Source organism: Cryptomeria japonica, chromosome 3, assembly GCF_030272615.1.
Source record: "Cryptomeria japonica chromosome 3, Sugi_1.0, whole genome shotgun sequence".
Lineage (NCBI taxonomy): Eukaryota > Viridiplantae > Streptophyta > Pinopsida > Cupressales > Cupressaceae > Cryptomeria > Cryptomeria japonica.
In genome coordinates this window covers 124,526,279-124,539,171 of record NC_081407.1, presented here as the reverse complement: position 1 = coordinate 124,539,171, position 12,893 = coordinate 124,526,279, and positions in this window count along the sequence as shown.

Below are 12,893 nucleotides of genomic sequence, written 5' to 3'. Positions count from 1 at the left end.
AAATCTGGGATCAGCTCTGCTGGATCCGATATCTGTAAGATTGGGTGTGCTGCCCGGTACTGCATGTACTCAGCTATAACACCTGCATCCATGACCCTCGATCGTATGTCCCACGGTCTCTGCTAGTGCCTGATCATATGGTAGCACTCGACCCCATGCATACCTCTCCCGAATAACCCGAGCATACTCTCTTGATCCACTAGGCAATCCCTGCTGCCGTCCAAACTATCTCAGCACTCTCCCGGGCACCTGTCTCTCCACATGGTACGAGGTCCTCCCAATGAGGAATCGAGTCATAAAAACATAAGGTAGTGCCTTTGCGTCATCATCCCATGGCTCACACTCCAAGTATGGTCGCCATATAACTGCATCCAGATCATCTAATGCCCGCTGCCACCACTCTAACTTCCCCAGGTGGGGCTAACTCATCATGCCGCTATACATGAACATATACGGTTGATCTACTACCCAGAATCTCAGACTCACCGATCGAGTCACTGGTAGGTGCTCCCAAGCCCAAATATGCAACAGCGTCATGCCCACTGCTAAGGAACCCCTCTCCCGGTAAACCACCTCATGGAGCTCCTGGTACAAGTGCACCAGCACGCACGACCCCCACACAAATCGAGTCCCCTCGGTCATCATCATCTCTATCACCTATCCCCACCCCACGGCCAAACCATGTGATCGCCTGTCAGGACAAAGAAGTCCTCCCACGATACCTGATAATACTGCTGGAAGAGGTTCATATAATGCCGCTATCTCCTCCCAGGCAATCGAGCCATCATCAATAAACACGTCCTCATCGAAAATCCTCTGAACTGCAAGGGTCCCCCATGATCTGTCGTATGTAACCAGCTCCCCCGAATCGGAATCCGTTGGATGCGCCACACATCCTCCAGGGTCACTATCGTCTCCCCCTGTGCTAGATGGAAGGTGCACGTCTCGCTGTGCCACTGCTCGGCTAACGCTGTGATCAAACCGTGATTCATCTGAATCACGGGCATGTGCATCACCTCATATAGTCTCGTCACCGCAATACAGTCAATCTCTACCTTTGTCAATTGATCCCGCAACCCCTGTGTCGCAGGATGGCACTCGCATAACTGCAACACGCCTAGCTCCTCTTGCACATGGACATTCATCAATCACCATCAGTTGTTTTGTTTTCAAACTTTCTTAAGTTTAAACCTAGACTATCATCAGATACTTTGATCAAGTATCTTCGGGTCTCAACAAGTAAGCAATCATGGCCACCTAGACTTCAACGGGCATTTATCCTACAAATGACCTAAGTCTCATCAGGCTGCTATGGTTCAAAACAACTCCCACTTCACATCGCCATCCATCCATCATTGGCATCGGGAGATTTTCTTCATCCAAACTGGGGCATCTCTTTATCCTAAAGCAAAAGCGCTAGTTTCCCAACAATAGTGCTACAACCCTAACATAGCGCTCAATCAGCTATCCCATAGCGCTCAAACTATAAATGCACTAAAACCACTACACAATAGCGCTAATAGCACTCAAACAAGCCCTCAATAGCGCTTATTCATCAATATCGCCTAAACTTGCATACAATAGCACTACAAAAAAAATAAAAGCGCTCAAACAAAGGGACAATAGCGCCATTGCAGCACAATAGCGCTAGTTCATGGAGCAAAAGCGCCAAAACCCTAGTTCCAGCGCTCTTGCTCCGACTTGACTTGGACTCAGCTAAAAACCTATCAAAAATGCATAAAAATTAAAATTTTGAATTTGCGTACCACTGGTCCGTAGTCGTCTAGGCGCTGGAACCGTCGGACTCGCTCAAATCTGTGCTCTGCAATCGGTATCGGCATCCTGACTGCTACTCGCTCCTCCAAAAAGTCACTATCATAGCTCTGGTTTCACACTGGTCGCGATCACAAATGATTCTGTTTTCATCCCTTTCACCCCATTTATACCCTTTGCCGTCACCGTAACTTCCCCCCACTCACCGCCGTGGTCCCTGTGAACTTCCCGAGCCCCCATTTTTTCCATTTTACCCCCGATTTCTTCTATTTTTCACCCGTATGGCTAACTCCTCTTCTACCACCCTGCCAATTTTCATTCTTTTTCGAGAGATCGCCCGATTTTTCAAAATTTTGCAGCCCATCTCTCGAGGGGGCATACCACCCATTAAATTTACATTTTATGGGGCATTTCTTCACACCAGTTTTTTTTTCTTTGAAACGACGCGATAAACTGCACCGTCTCAAAGAGGGGCAAATGTAGTCACACAAATCTGTCCAACTTAATTAAATAAATATTCACTATTTATTTGATTAAAAATCCACTAGCCATCAGTTAATTAAATTAATATTTAATTAATTCATCTCCAAACATTCTCCTATTAATTAAATAAATTATTCAATTTATTTTAATTAATTCATTAAAATCAAATTCCAATCAATTAAATAAATAAAATCAATTTATTTAATTAAATCCCCTATTCCTCTTTTAAATAAATTAAATAAAATATTTATTTAAATCATTACCCCCCCCCCCACTTGCATTTTCCTACAAATGCAACTTGCACACATTTATTGAAATAAATGAATATTTATTTTAATAAAATCTTATTTTCCCTCACCCACCAAATCCAACTTGCAAAATCTAATCCCCTTCTAGATTCTTCTAACCCCTTCCTAATTAGCCCAATCCATCCCCTAATTATTGTCACATTCCTAAGCAAAATGGAGTCACTTCTCAAAGACTCCAAAATCTTTGAAAAGCATTTAATGTTTTGTGTGTTCAACAAATTAACCCCCAAAGTCTTCCAAGACCACTAATGGCTCTTACATGACCATTTATGGCTCTTACATAACCATTTATGGTTATTTCAAACTTGTCTCCCCAAACATTTATTGTTTTGACCATATTCATCCATTTCACATTTGCACAAGAATTTATCCATTGGATAAAAGCTTTATTCTTTGAATAAAGAGTTTATTCATTCAACCAACCTTGACTTTAACTCTCAAAGTCATGTCAAGCATTTAATGCTTATTCCCTCTCCTCTCAACCTATCTCACATTGACACTTGTCATCCTGGGATTGGGTTGAAAGCCCTCACATGGATTTGAAATCATTCAATCCTGACCCTTGTTGAGATTGCTCAATCTCAACCATCCATTGCTCCATTTTCCCTATAAATAGAGCCCATTTCTTCATAATCCAGATCCTGAAAACTTGTATGCATTTAACCTATAGGCATTTTTAGAGAGCATTTAGCATAGCAAATTCATGTATTGTCATTTTGGTTAAAATAAATCATTTTAGCATCAATAGCTTAGTATTAGCTTCTTTATTTACATTTAGAGCAATATTTCAATCTCAATCCTCCATAAGCATCCATAGTGCAAAAAGTTGCTGAGAGCTACACTATTTTGGAACTTGGAGAGGAGAGGAACAAGGGAGAAGGAGCTAAGAGCATGCTAAGAGGCATTTGGAGATGCTTCATTATCTCTGTTTCATTAGTTAGATATATTAGCATGATTTTAGTGTCTCTCTTGATATGCCTCTTTAGATTAGTTTTTGATTAACTAACACTAACGATTTTCTTGTGTCTTGTGTGTGGTTTATCTTAGACTAACCTTGTCCATTTTGCAGGGCATCACATATATATAGGATTTTCTTATCCTATTTTGTAGGAAACTTCATAAACAACTTTCCTAAATATGTTGAGTTGTTTTAACAACTCAACATATTCATACTGCTAATACTAGCAGTTGCAAGCGATGCACTCGCAATGGGGAGCTAATAGGGGGCATTATGTGGAAGAGGAAGATGGGGTATAATTTGAGTGGTTGACTTATTTAGTATGCCTTTTTTAATAAACAAAAGGGAAATAAGTAGAATCGCATAATTAGAATAGCAATATATTATTTACTAGAGTGGTATAATAATTAGGATAACATAATTAGAATAGCAATGTATTATTAAATAATGATATTTTTTTTCATAGAATGGAAACAATTAAATATAGAAAAAAATAATAAGAATTACAAAAGTAGAATATTAATGTATTATTTTGTTAAATATTAAAATTCAAAGGTTGGGAAACTAGAATAAGATGAAAACAATAATTAATAGGCATAGTTTAAAAAGTAATAACTTGAAGAATAAAGAATTTTAAACTACTTAATTGACAATGAAGATGTTAGCAGCAACCAAGAAGGAAGACTGAGAGGGGGGGTGAATCAGTCTTCACCAAATTACCAAATTTAACCACAACAACAGATCTGATAAGCTGCAGTAGTAAGACAGATAAGAAAATTGAAAGCACAACACACAACACCAAAATTTTGACATGGAAAACCTAATTAAGGGAAAAACCACAGTGGGAACCTACCCATAGTAAGATGATACTTTGTATTAGTATGTGAAAATATTACAATGGGGAATGCACATGCATTCAAGTACACTGCCTAGAGCTCACTACTCAATTATAATGGCCTAAAAGGCTACAACCCTCAGGGAAGTCTCACTGACTTACAAGAAGATTCAGACTACAATCCGGAAGAAATGAATTGAAAGAATAGCATCTCCAAATGCCTGATTATAATTCTGGTTAAGCACAAATGTCTACCCTGCAACACCAATCTCTCCTTAATCTCAACACCAAAGGATAAATCTTTTATAAGCACATAAACCTCTCTCTGATAATGCATACATGACATTGACACCTAAATCACATGACAATATCACCTATATATATAGATCATCAACCTTGATAACAAGGTCGGCTAAACCCTCAACCCTCAATTACAAAATCACATCACATGATACAAAGATCGACTACCAGACCAATATAATGATTTACATAGCATAACATGGACTTAAATCAAATTCCCAAACACACAAATCCATCAGAAATCACGCCAAGATCAACTGCAATATGCTACACCACTATGAAAACCGCATAACATAAAAATCATCACCGGTTCATAGAAACCACCAAAAATTTGCACAACAATCAATGCAAATCATCAAAACAAATAGGACACAACTAGGAAACACTAGAAAGCACATTAGAGTCATCAAGAATAGGTGCACCAACACCACTTATCAAATCCTCATCTGTCAACATCTGAAAGCTCAAGAACACGACCAATTAGCAACTGTCATGAAGAAAAATAACTTGCGGATCAACAAATCATGATCCATCTGAAATGAAGATACAAAAGGCCATCCCAAGCAATATCCCAAAATATCAACACAAGATCTGATCACACCAGAATATACCAAAGGATATACTGAACTCTGCAAAACAGTGATCAACAAAACAACACTTCAAACCAGATCTTAAGATCTTCCCAATCTGCAATCACCAAAGCAATAAATAGGAATATGTTGACATCAATGACAACAAAATATCCTAGCAGTAGAAATGACCAACAATATCCAACAAAATAATTTCTTTCAATAACATATAAGTGTCTTAAAACAATATATATTGCGCAGCATCTGTTTTTGATTACGGGAAAAATAGGTTTTGAAGGGACCCCGAAACCCTTTACATAAGAACCTTAAAAGATAAGAGAATTAATAAATAAGACAGGGAAGACTACAAAAAAAATCAGTAAAGTACTGGGCAAAAGTCAGCACAAAATCCCACCACAACTAGCAACAACCAACCAAAACAACAAACAAACAAATTACTTAATGTTTTTAAGGGCATTAGCCAATTTCCCACTAATCCCTTGTATTTCATTGATATTGTCGCTGAGAATTGGGATTTCCTTGTAAGACGCCAAGGAAGATTTTTTCATACTCGCCCTAGTCCTTTTGGCCACACCTCTAGGAGCACTATCCATATTCCCAGCCTCAATAGCATCATCATTAGCATCAAGGTCCACAATAGGTTTGGAAGTGTTGGAGCCATCAAGGTATTTGGAAATTTCTTCCATATTCTTGGTCACAGAGTTGAGGATATCCAAAATCATAATCAGGAAGTTCTTCATGGTTGTCTTTCCTTCCTCCAGCTTGCTAATCTAAACTTCTAGCTTCTCCACTTTTTCGTCCATAACCTTTTTCCACTGCTCCTGGTTACTTTCACCTTTCTATCCCTGCTCTTCCTGTTGATTAGCTATTTTTTCCATTTTATTAATTCTTTCATATACCCACCTATCAAAACCCAGACGAGCATCAAACTGGTTCTTGAGCTTATCCAAAATAATCTCATCTCCAGCTCTATCATTTTCCCTGCTCCTATCCTCCTTATCCTTGTTCTACTCAGTTTCCATTTCCCTCTCCTCCTGATTAATTTGGTTGTCCTACTCCTCCATAGGCTGGTTGTTATTACCAGTACTCGCACTGTGGGTAAGGTTGTTCTTATCAGAATCATCATCTTCTCCTCCTTCCTCTTCCCCCAATTCCTCATCTTTCCAGCTCTCCTCCCCATCAGAATCATCAGTCTCCATCTCACTTCCTTATTTTCCCATATCCTCAGGATCAACCTCTGTTTCCTTTTGTTTATGACTCAACTCCATGTCCTCAACTTTTTTCTCCATAGAGGATTTTTTAACCTTTTTACTCTATTTCAGCTCATCCTTACTGGGCCCAGGGTCCTCACTTTTCCTCTTACCTTTCCCTGGTGACACCAATAGCCTTTTATTTTCCTGAATTGTCAGAATCTTACAATGCTCATAAAATGAGCAAAATAAGGCCATAATGTAGCACAGGAGAAGAGGGGTTCTTACTGTGCTTGTTCAATGAACGTGACAGGGACTTGAAAAGGTAATAGGGAAGAGAAACCATCTTTTCATGCATAAAGTGATTCAGAGGCACAAAGTGATAGGTATGGACCCTAGTGAAATGACCCTCCACAATGATATACTCCATAATGGCATTAAGCACACAACCCCAAAAAAATTTAATATTAGACGCATCATAATACCCCCAGACGCTTTGCCTAATTTTGCTCTCTCCTTATCTTTGCACAGAAAGAGCTTCACAACATTATTGGACACTTTCAAGTCCCTAAAGAAATTGAGGCCCGTATGGGGCATACCTATGACCGTAGAGATGAGGTCCACGTCCAGCTTGATTTTTACACCATGAATTTTGAAAGAACCATTTTTCCGATTTTTAGTCACTCTTGTAACTGGCAGGTTAACTCTACTTTTATCATAATCCACCATTTTTTCCATGAAATGCATCATGAAACCCTTCTCTAGCTTTTTCCATACCTTAGGCATCTCTCGCCATCTAGAAATGTTATTAGGTTCCTCTCTTCTAAGATCACCTCCCATTTTTTATTTCGTTTTGCAATTTCTCTGCTTTTGCAACTTCAAAGCTATCTTCCAAATGACACTCGACTTCTTGAAAATACACACCCACAAAGTGTGCAAAATTTTAATATTCTTATTTAGCACTCTATCCTTCTGATGAGCTATCATTACCTTTCTAAAGATTTGATGATTAATCATTAACACTACCATGATTAAAGTGTGATCCTTCTTTCCCCATAATTTTGTCCTTTCTAATGAGGTATTTAATATTGAAATCAATATTATCTTCACCATTCCATATGATGTGATCTTCGGAAATAACACCAAGGTTAGCAAGACCATCCGCTATGACATTTTTTCCCTAAAAGAATGCTCAATAATAATAGATTTAAAGCTAGAAATAATTTCTTTGGCCTTAAAAATGATATTTTCGATAGACCATGAAGGCTCAACTTCACCCTTAAGGCATTTAATAATATTAAGAGAATCTCCCTCCAACCAAAGATTATCATGATTGATATTTTTAGCTATAATCAGTGTATTTAGGGCAGCTAAAGCTTTAGCATAATGACTAGTTTGGTTACCCAAAGGACCAACAACAGCCACAAGGCAACTTCCAGCAAAATTCCTGACAATGCCCCCATAACCAGCATTGCCAAGATTTCCCTTAGAGGCCCCATCAAAATTGGCCTTGATCCATCCCTGGGAAGGAAAGCACCAAAAAAGACCATCTCTACCTTTATCCTTGTTGTTTCTACTATTGGAAATGTTCCATCTTTCATTAAAGTCTTCTTTAGCAGATAAACCAGTATCAATTCCATATAAGCATTCATGGATCCCTTTATAGATTTTATCCACCACCACTTTAGGGTTCACACTTTTTTCCCTAAAAATCTTGTTGTTACGCTCCTTCCAGATGTTCTAGGTGACAATAGGGAGAATAAGTTTCCAAAGCTCAACATTCTTAGAATTAGAACTAGGGCAATACCATTGCTTCTAGAACTCTTCCAAGGAGTTCAAGAAAACCCAGCTCAACTTCCACTTGCTAAGAATAATATTCCAAATATCCTGAATGAAATTGCACTGGTAGAGGATATGGCAGGAAGACTCCTCCTCCCTGCAGCAAAGAGAGCACTTGTTAGGAAAAAAAAATCCATGCTTATGGAGATTATCAAGTGTTAGCACCTTATTTTGGATAAAAATCCAAAAGAAGATATTAATTTTGGGAGTCAACTTCTTTATCCACACTTTCGCTCACAAAGGGATCTCTTCTGGAACTTTTTAATGGATAGAAACCGCTGAAGACACAGAATATTTCCCATCAGAAGTTTCCTTCCGAATCAAACAATCCTCAAAATGCTCCATAAAGATTTTGGAAGAAAGCAAGGTCTCCAAAAATCTTAATCCCGAACAAAACTGGCTAAACTCAATCCACTTCCCATTTCTCCAGTAGTCCCTAATGAGGTCTCCATACCTGCTTTTAAACCAGTCTTTCCATTCATTAAGAATGGGGATTTCCTCCATTGGTTTATCCATAAGCCACCTGTCCTCCCAGAATCTAATAATTCTCTGATTCCCCAGTTTCCACTTTCTTCCCACAACAGCCCAGACTTTGGTCGTTTGAACAACATTCCAAATTGCAGAACCTTCCACAAGAAAGGATTTATCCATAAATTCTTCCTTAGACGGTTGCATGTGGAGGTATTTATTTTTCCAAATAGAATTCCACTCCCTTTCCTCCCCTTTCATTCTCCAAATTTGTTTAGCTAACAAGGCATTATTCATAGTCATAATGTTCCTTATTCCCAAACCCCCAAAAGCCTTAGGAGTGCAAATATTATTCCAAACAATCAGGGGGATTCTATTTTTATCTTCCATTCCCGACCATAAGAATTTTTTTTGAATTCTTTCAATGGCCTCAACAAACTTCCTGGGGATTTTAAATAGACCAAGGGCATAGCTAGGAAAATTTTGAAGGGTGGCCTTAAGCATCATCACCTTACCTGCTTGGCTGAGGAGGGCTCCCTTCCACCTAGCCAGTTTGGAATTGAATCTATCAACCATCTTCATCCAGAAATTATTTGAAGGCTTTAAGCAAAGAGGGAGACCCAAATAAGTAGAAGGAAACTCAGCAATTTTACATCCAAGTATCCTTTCAATCCTTCTTTGTCTATCCATAGGAGTATTGATGAAGAATAAAGAACTCTTATCCCAATTTATTTTTTTACCAGAAGCAGCTTCATAGGAATCCATAACACTCTTCATAGGAATCCATAGCACTATAAAGTCACATGTATAATTGTAAAAAGCATGGATGAAATATGAAACAATTGAATGCAAAACATTTAAATGCATGAGAGCAATAATTAATGGGCATAGTGTAACAAGTAATAACTTAAAGACATGATATTCCATTTGAATGAAACCACTATAAAGTCACATGTATATTCGTAAAAAGCGTGGACAAAATATGAAAGAGTCGAATGCGAAACATTTGAATGAACAAAGCACAATGCATTTCAAGCATTGGAATAAGAAGTTAGAGACAAAATTTTAATAGACATCACTGGTGGACTAGTCTGAAACAAGAACTGTTGTGTAGATGGAAGCAAATAAATCAAAGAGTTGAAAGCAATTATCTTGGAATGTAACATAAGGAATTAGAAAGTAATTATAGGTTAGTAAATCATTGTTTTGAAGGAACAAGTAAGGAGTGGATTTAGAACTGTGGAAACAAAAAATGCAACTGAGAATATCTAAAAATGTGGATATAACACTAAAATGATAATGCAATATAAATAAGGTTGTCTATACCTATAGGGAGGTTGTAGACATTGAAGGCAATGTAGTTGATGTCTTTCAGGAGAGGAGGTGTGAAACCTGCAAGTATTTCTTAAAAGACCAAAAGTGAAATACAAAAATTGTGTTTTTAGTAGAGTTAGATAATGCAGCGGGTGCTTTGTTATGAGTCACATTCATAAGGAAAAGTGAGTGGTTGTTTACTTGAAGTGTGAAGGATAGGAAACTTTTTTTAGCTTTTTTTTATTTGTCCTAAAACGACAAATTTCATATTCCCATCCAATGGTTCTCTGCCCTCCTTCGTTGATTGAAGAAGTTATCAATTAGCGATTAGTTGAGCCAGCTGTAGTCATAAAAATAGAATGTGAAAACTTTTGTTGTTCATTCGGTGTTGATCTGTGGAGAATATAAATTGTGGTTTTAGATCTTTGAATATTTCTTCAATCGGTAGAACTCCTATTCCCAGCCAATGGTTCTCCACCCTCCTCCATTGATTGAACAAGGAAGCATCATGTATATTGAGGTTCACTTTGATGGAATACACATATCATCCAAATGTGCCTTTGAAAGAACAATGTGTTGGGAATATGCCTCGAATTCTCCTGACCAGTGTTTGGGTTGATCGGTGTAGCTTACCCCGATGGAACAACTTGTGGGAAGGTATCAGGTTGTGGACTTTTCCCTATTGGTGTAACTCTGGCTGATGAACATGTTGCAAACAAGTATCAGGTTAGGTCTACCCGATGTATTCCTCCTTGATTGGCTATTGGGAAGCAATGTTCAGTTTGTGGTCATCGGGTTAACATTGCCTATCGGGTTAGCCGAATTGAAGTTATCCCGATGACTCGACGAAGTCAACTTTGGACATTGGGGTAACTTCAGCTATTAGAAGGACTGCATGAGCGGTATGCTGATACCCGATGGTTCTATCTTAGGCAATATGGGTCGTCATTGACTGTCGGGTTGAGGAGATGAAAGCCTATGTCGAAGTCTGATGGAGTCATCTACTACTAATCAAGGATCGGGATAACTCAGAAGCAGACTCACCGATGGCCCGATAGAGTCATCAGAGATCAGAATGACTAGTGAAGCGATATGCCAATCATCCGATGAGGTCTGCTCTTGGTTGTCGGAGATCGGGGTAACATCGTAGTGTTGGTTCCTATGAGCCGATGAGGTTTTCTCTTGGTTATCGGAGATCGGGGTAACATTTCGTATGTTTTACTGATGACCCGATGGAGTTGCCTTTGGCAATCGGATATCATCGGGAGGTCGGGTCTAGCGATTGAAGGCTATCCCGATGGTCCAATGGAGCCGACCGATTTTTGGAGTTTCTTTGGTGGAGTCGTCTACTGGTTCATCGGGAGATCGGAGTAATATGTTTGTGGTTTGTCTGATGGGCGATGGAGTGAAGACTGGTTGCAGATGTGCGATGGAACCGAAGTCCAAAAAAGATGAGCTTGTGGTCACATTAGAAGTTTATGTCGGTGTATTTGAATACGAGCTGACCTGACTTCCAGATGAATGTGGGATATTTGGTTTCCAGGAGTTCATGAATTTACTGGCAGTCACTCCACGGTTAGACTTTCTAGTGGTTGGAGTGACTAATTGTCAGAGTGGCCAGAGGAAACTAAAATTCATTGTAGCAGTTGGATGGATGGAATACCATTGGATTCCATAACGGTTATGCTTAACTGATACATTGTAATCTTGACTGGTATATATGTTGCCAGAAATGTAATCGAGAAGTGAGAGAGGTTGAACTATGGTTGAGGAGAACAAAGTGTGCGGCTGAATGGTGGTTGATCATAGCAGAACGGAGTGACTACAAAGGAATGCAGAGAGGCTATGTTATTGAAGTCTCGCATGTTTTTAGCCTTGTACATTCTGCATGATGTTATAGTTGAGTTCTGAACTTGTAGACTGAGAATGACTATCTTCTCTATTAAGATTGTAACTTTATTGTAATCCTTTTACTGTGAATAAAGTAATCTTGCAGTTGGGTGGTGGGTTTTTTCTCATAAGGGTTTTCCCATGTAAATATGGGTCTCTTTTCTCTCTATGTTTGGATACTTGAATCGTCTATCTGTATCATCTTAATGCATTGCAAAATAATTTTTAAAGGCATACCAGCTTTATTCCCCTATTTAATTGACATTAGGGAGGTGTTTCCACACTGTGTTTTCCTTACACAATGGATGATGGGTAAGTACAACATTTAATGATGATGATGAAATTGCATGTAAGATTGATGTTACAAAGACATAGAGACATAGATATACACAAGAACATACATACATATAGACATGCATACATACATACATACATACATACATACATACATACATACATATTGTAGTGTTGTAAATTGTACACCCTTGATAGGGTGGTACAATTTCACATTTAGGTTAGCACCCGCCTTAGTGTGTCTTGCATCCTACATTTCTAATTTCTCTTTAAGCATTTTATTAATTAATTTAATTAAATCTAAAGTCATGTTTCATCACTTTATAAAGTTGGGCCCTTTACCCAAAGCATGCCCCTTTCCATTTTATCCCTTCCTTAAATCATTTAATCATAAACCCTAATTATATCCTATTTTGATCTTTTAGGCCCAATTTTGCATATCAAAACATCTTGGAATCATCTATAACTTTGGGATTCACTCTAATATCATCATATCTAACAATCTTGAAAATTTGGTAAAAAGTTGGTCGGACCATGGCAGGAATGCAAATGGTCCTTGACTTTTTTCTTGAAATTTTGGGAGAATAATCCTATGATATAATAATTCTTAATGCTAGAATATTGGTGGGAAATTCAAATCCTAGGTTGGCC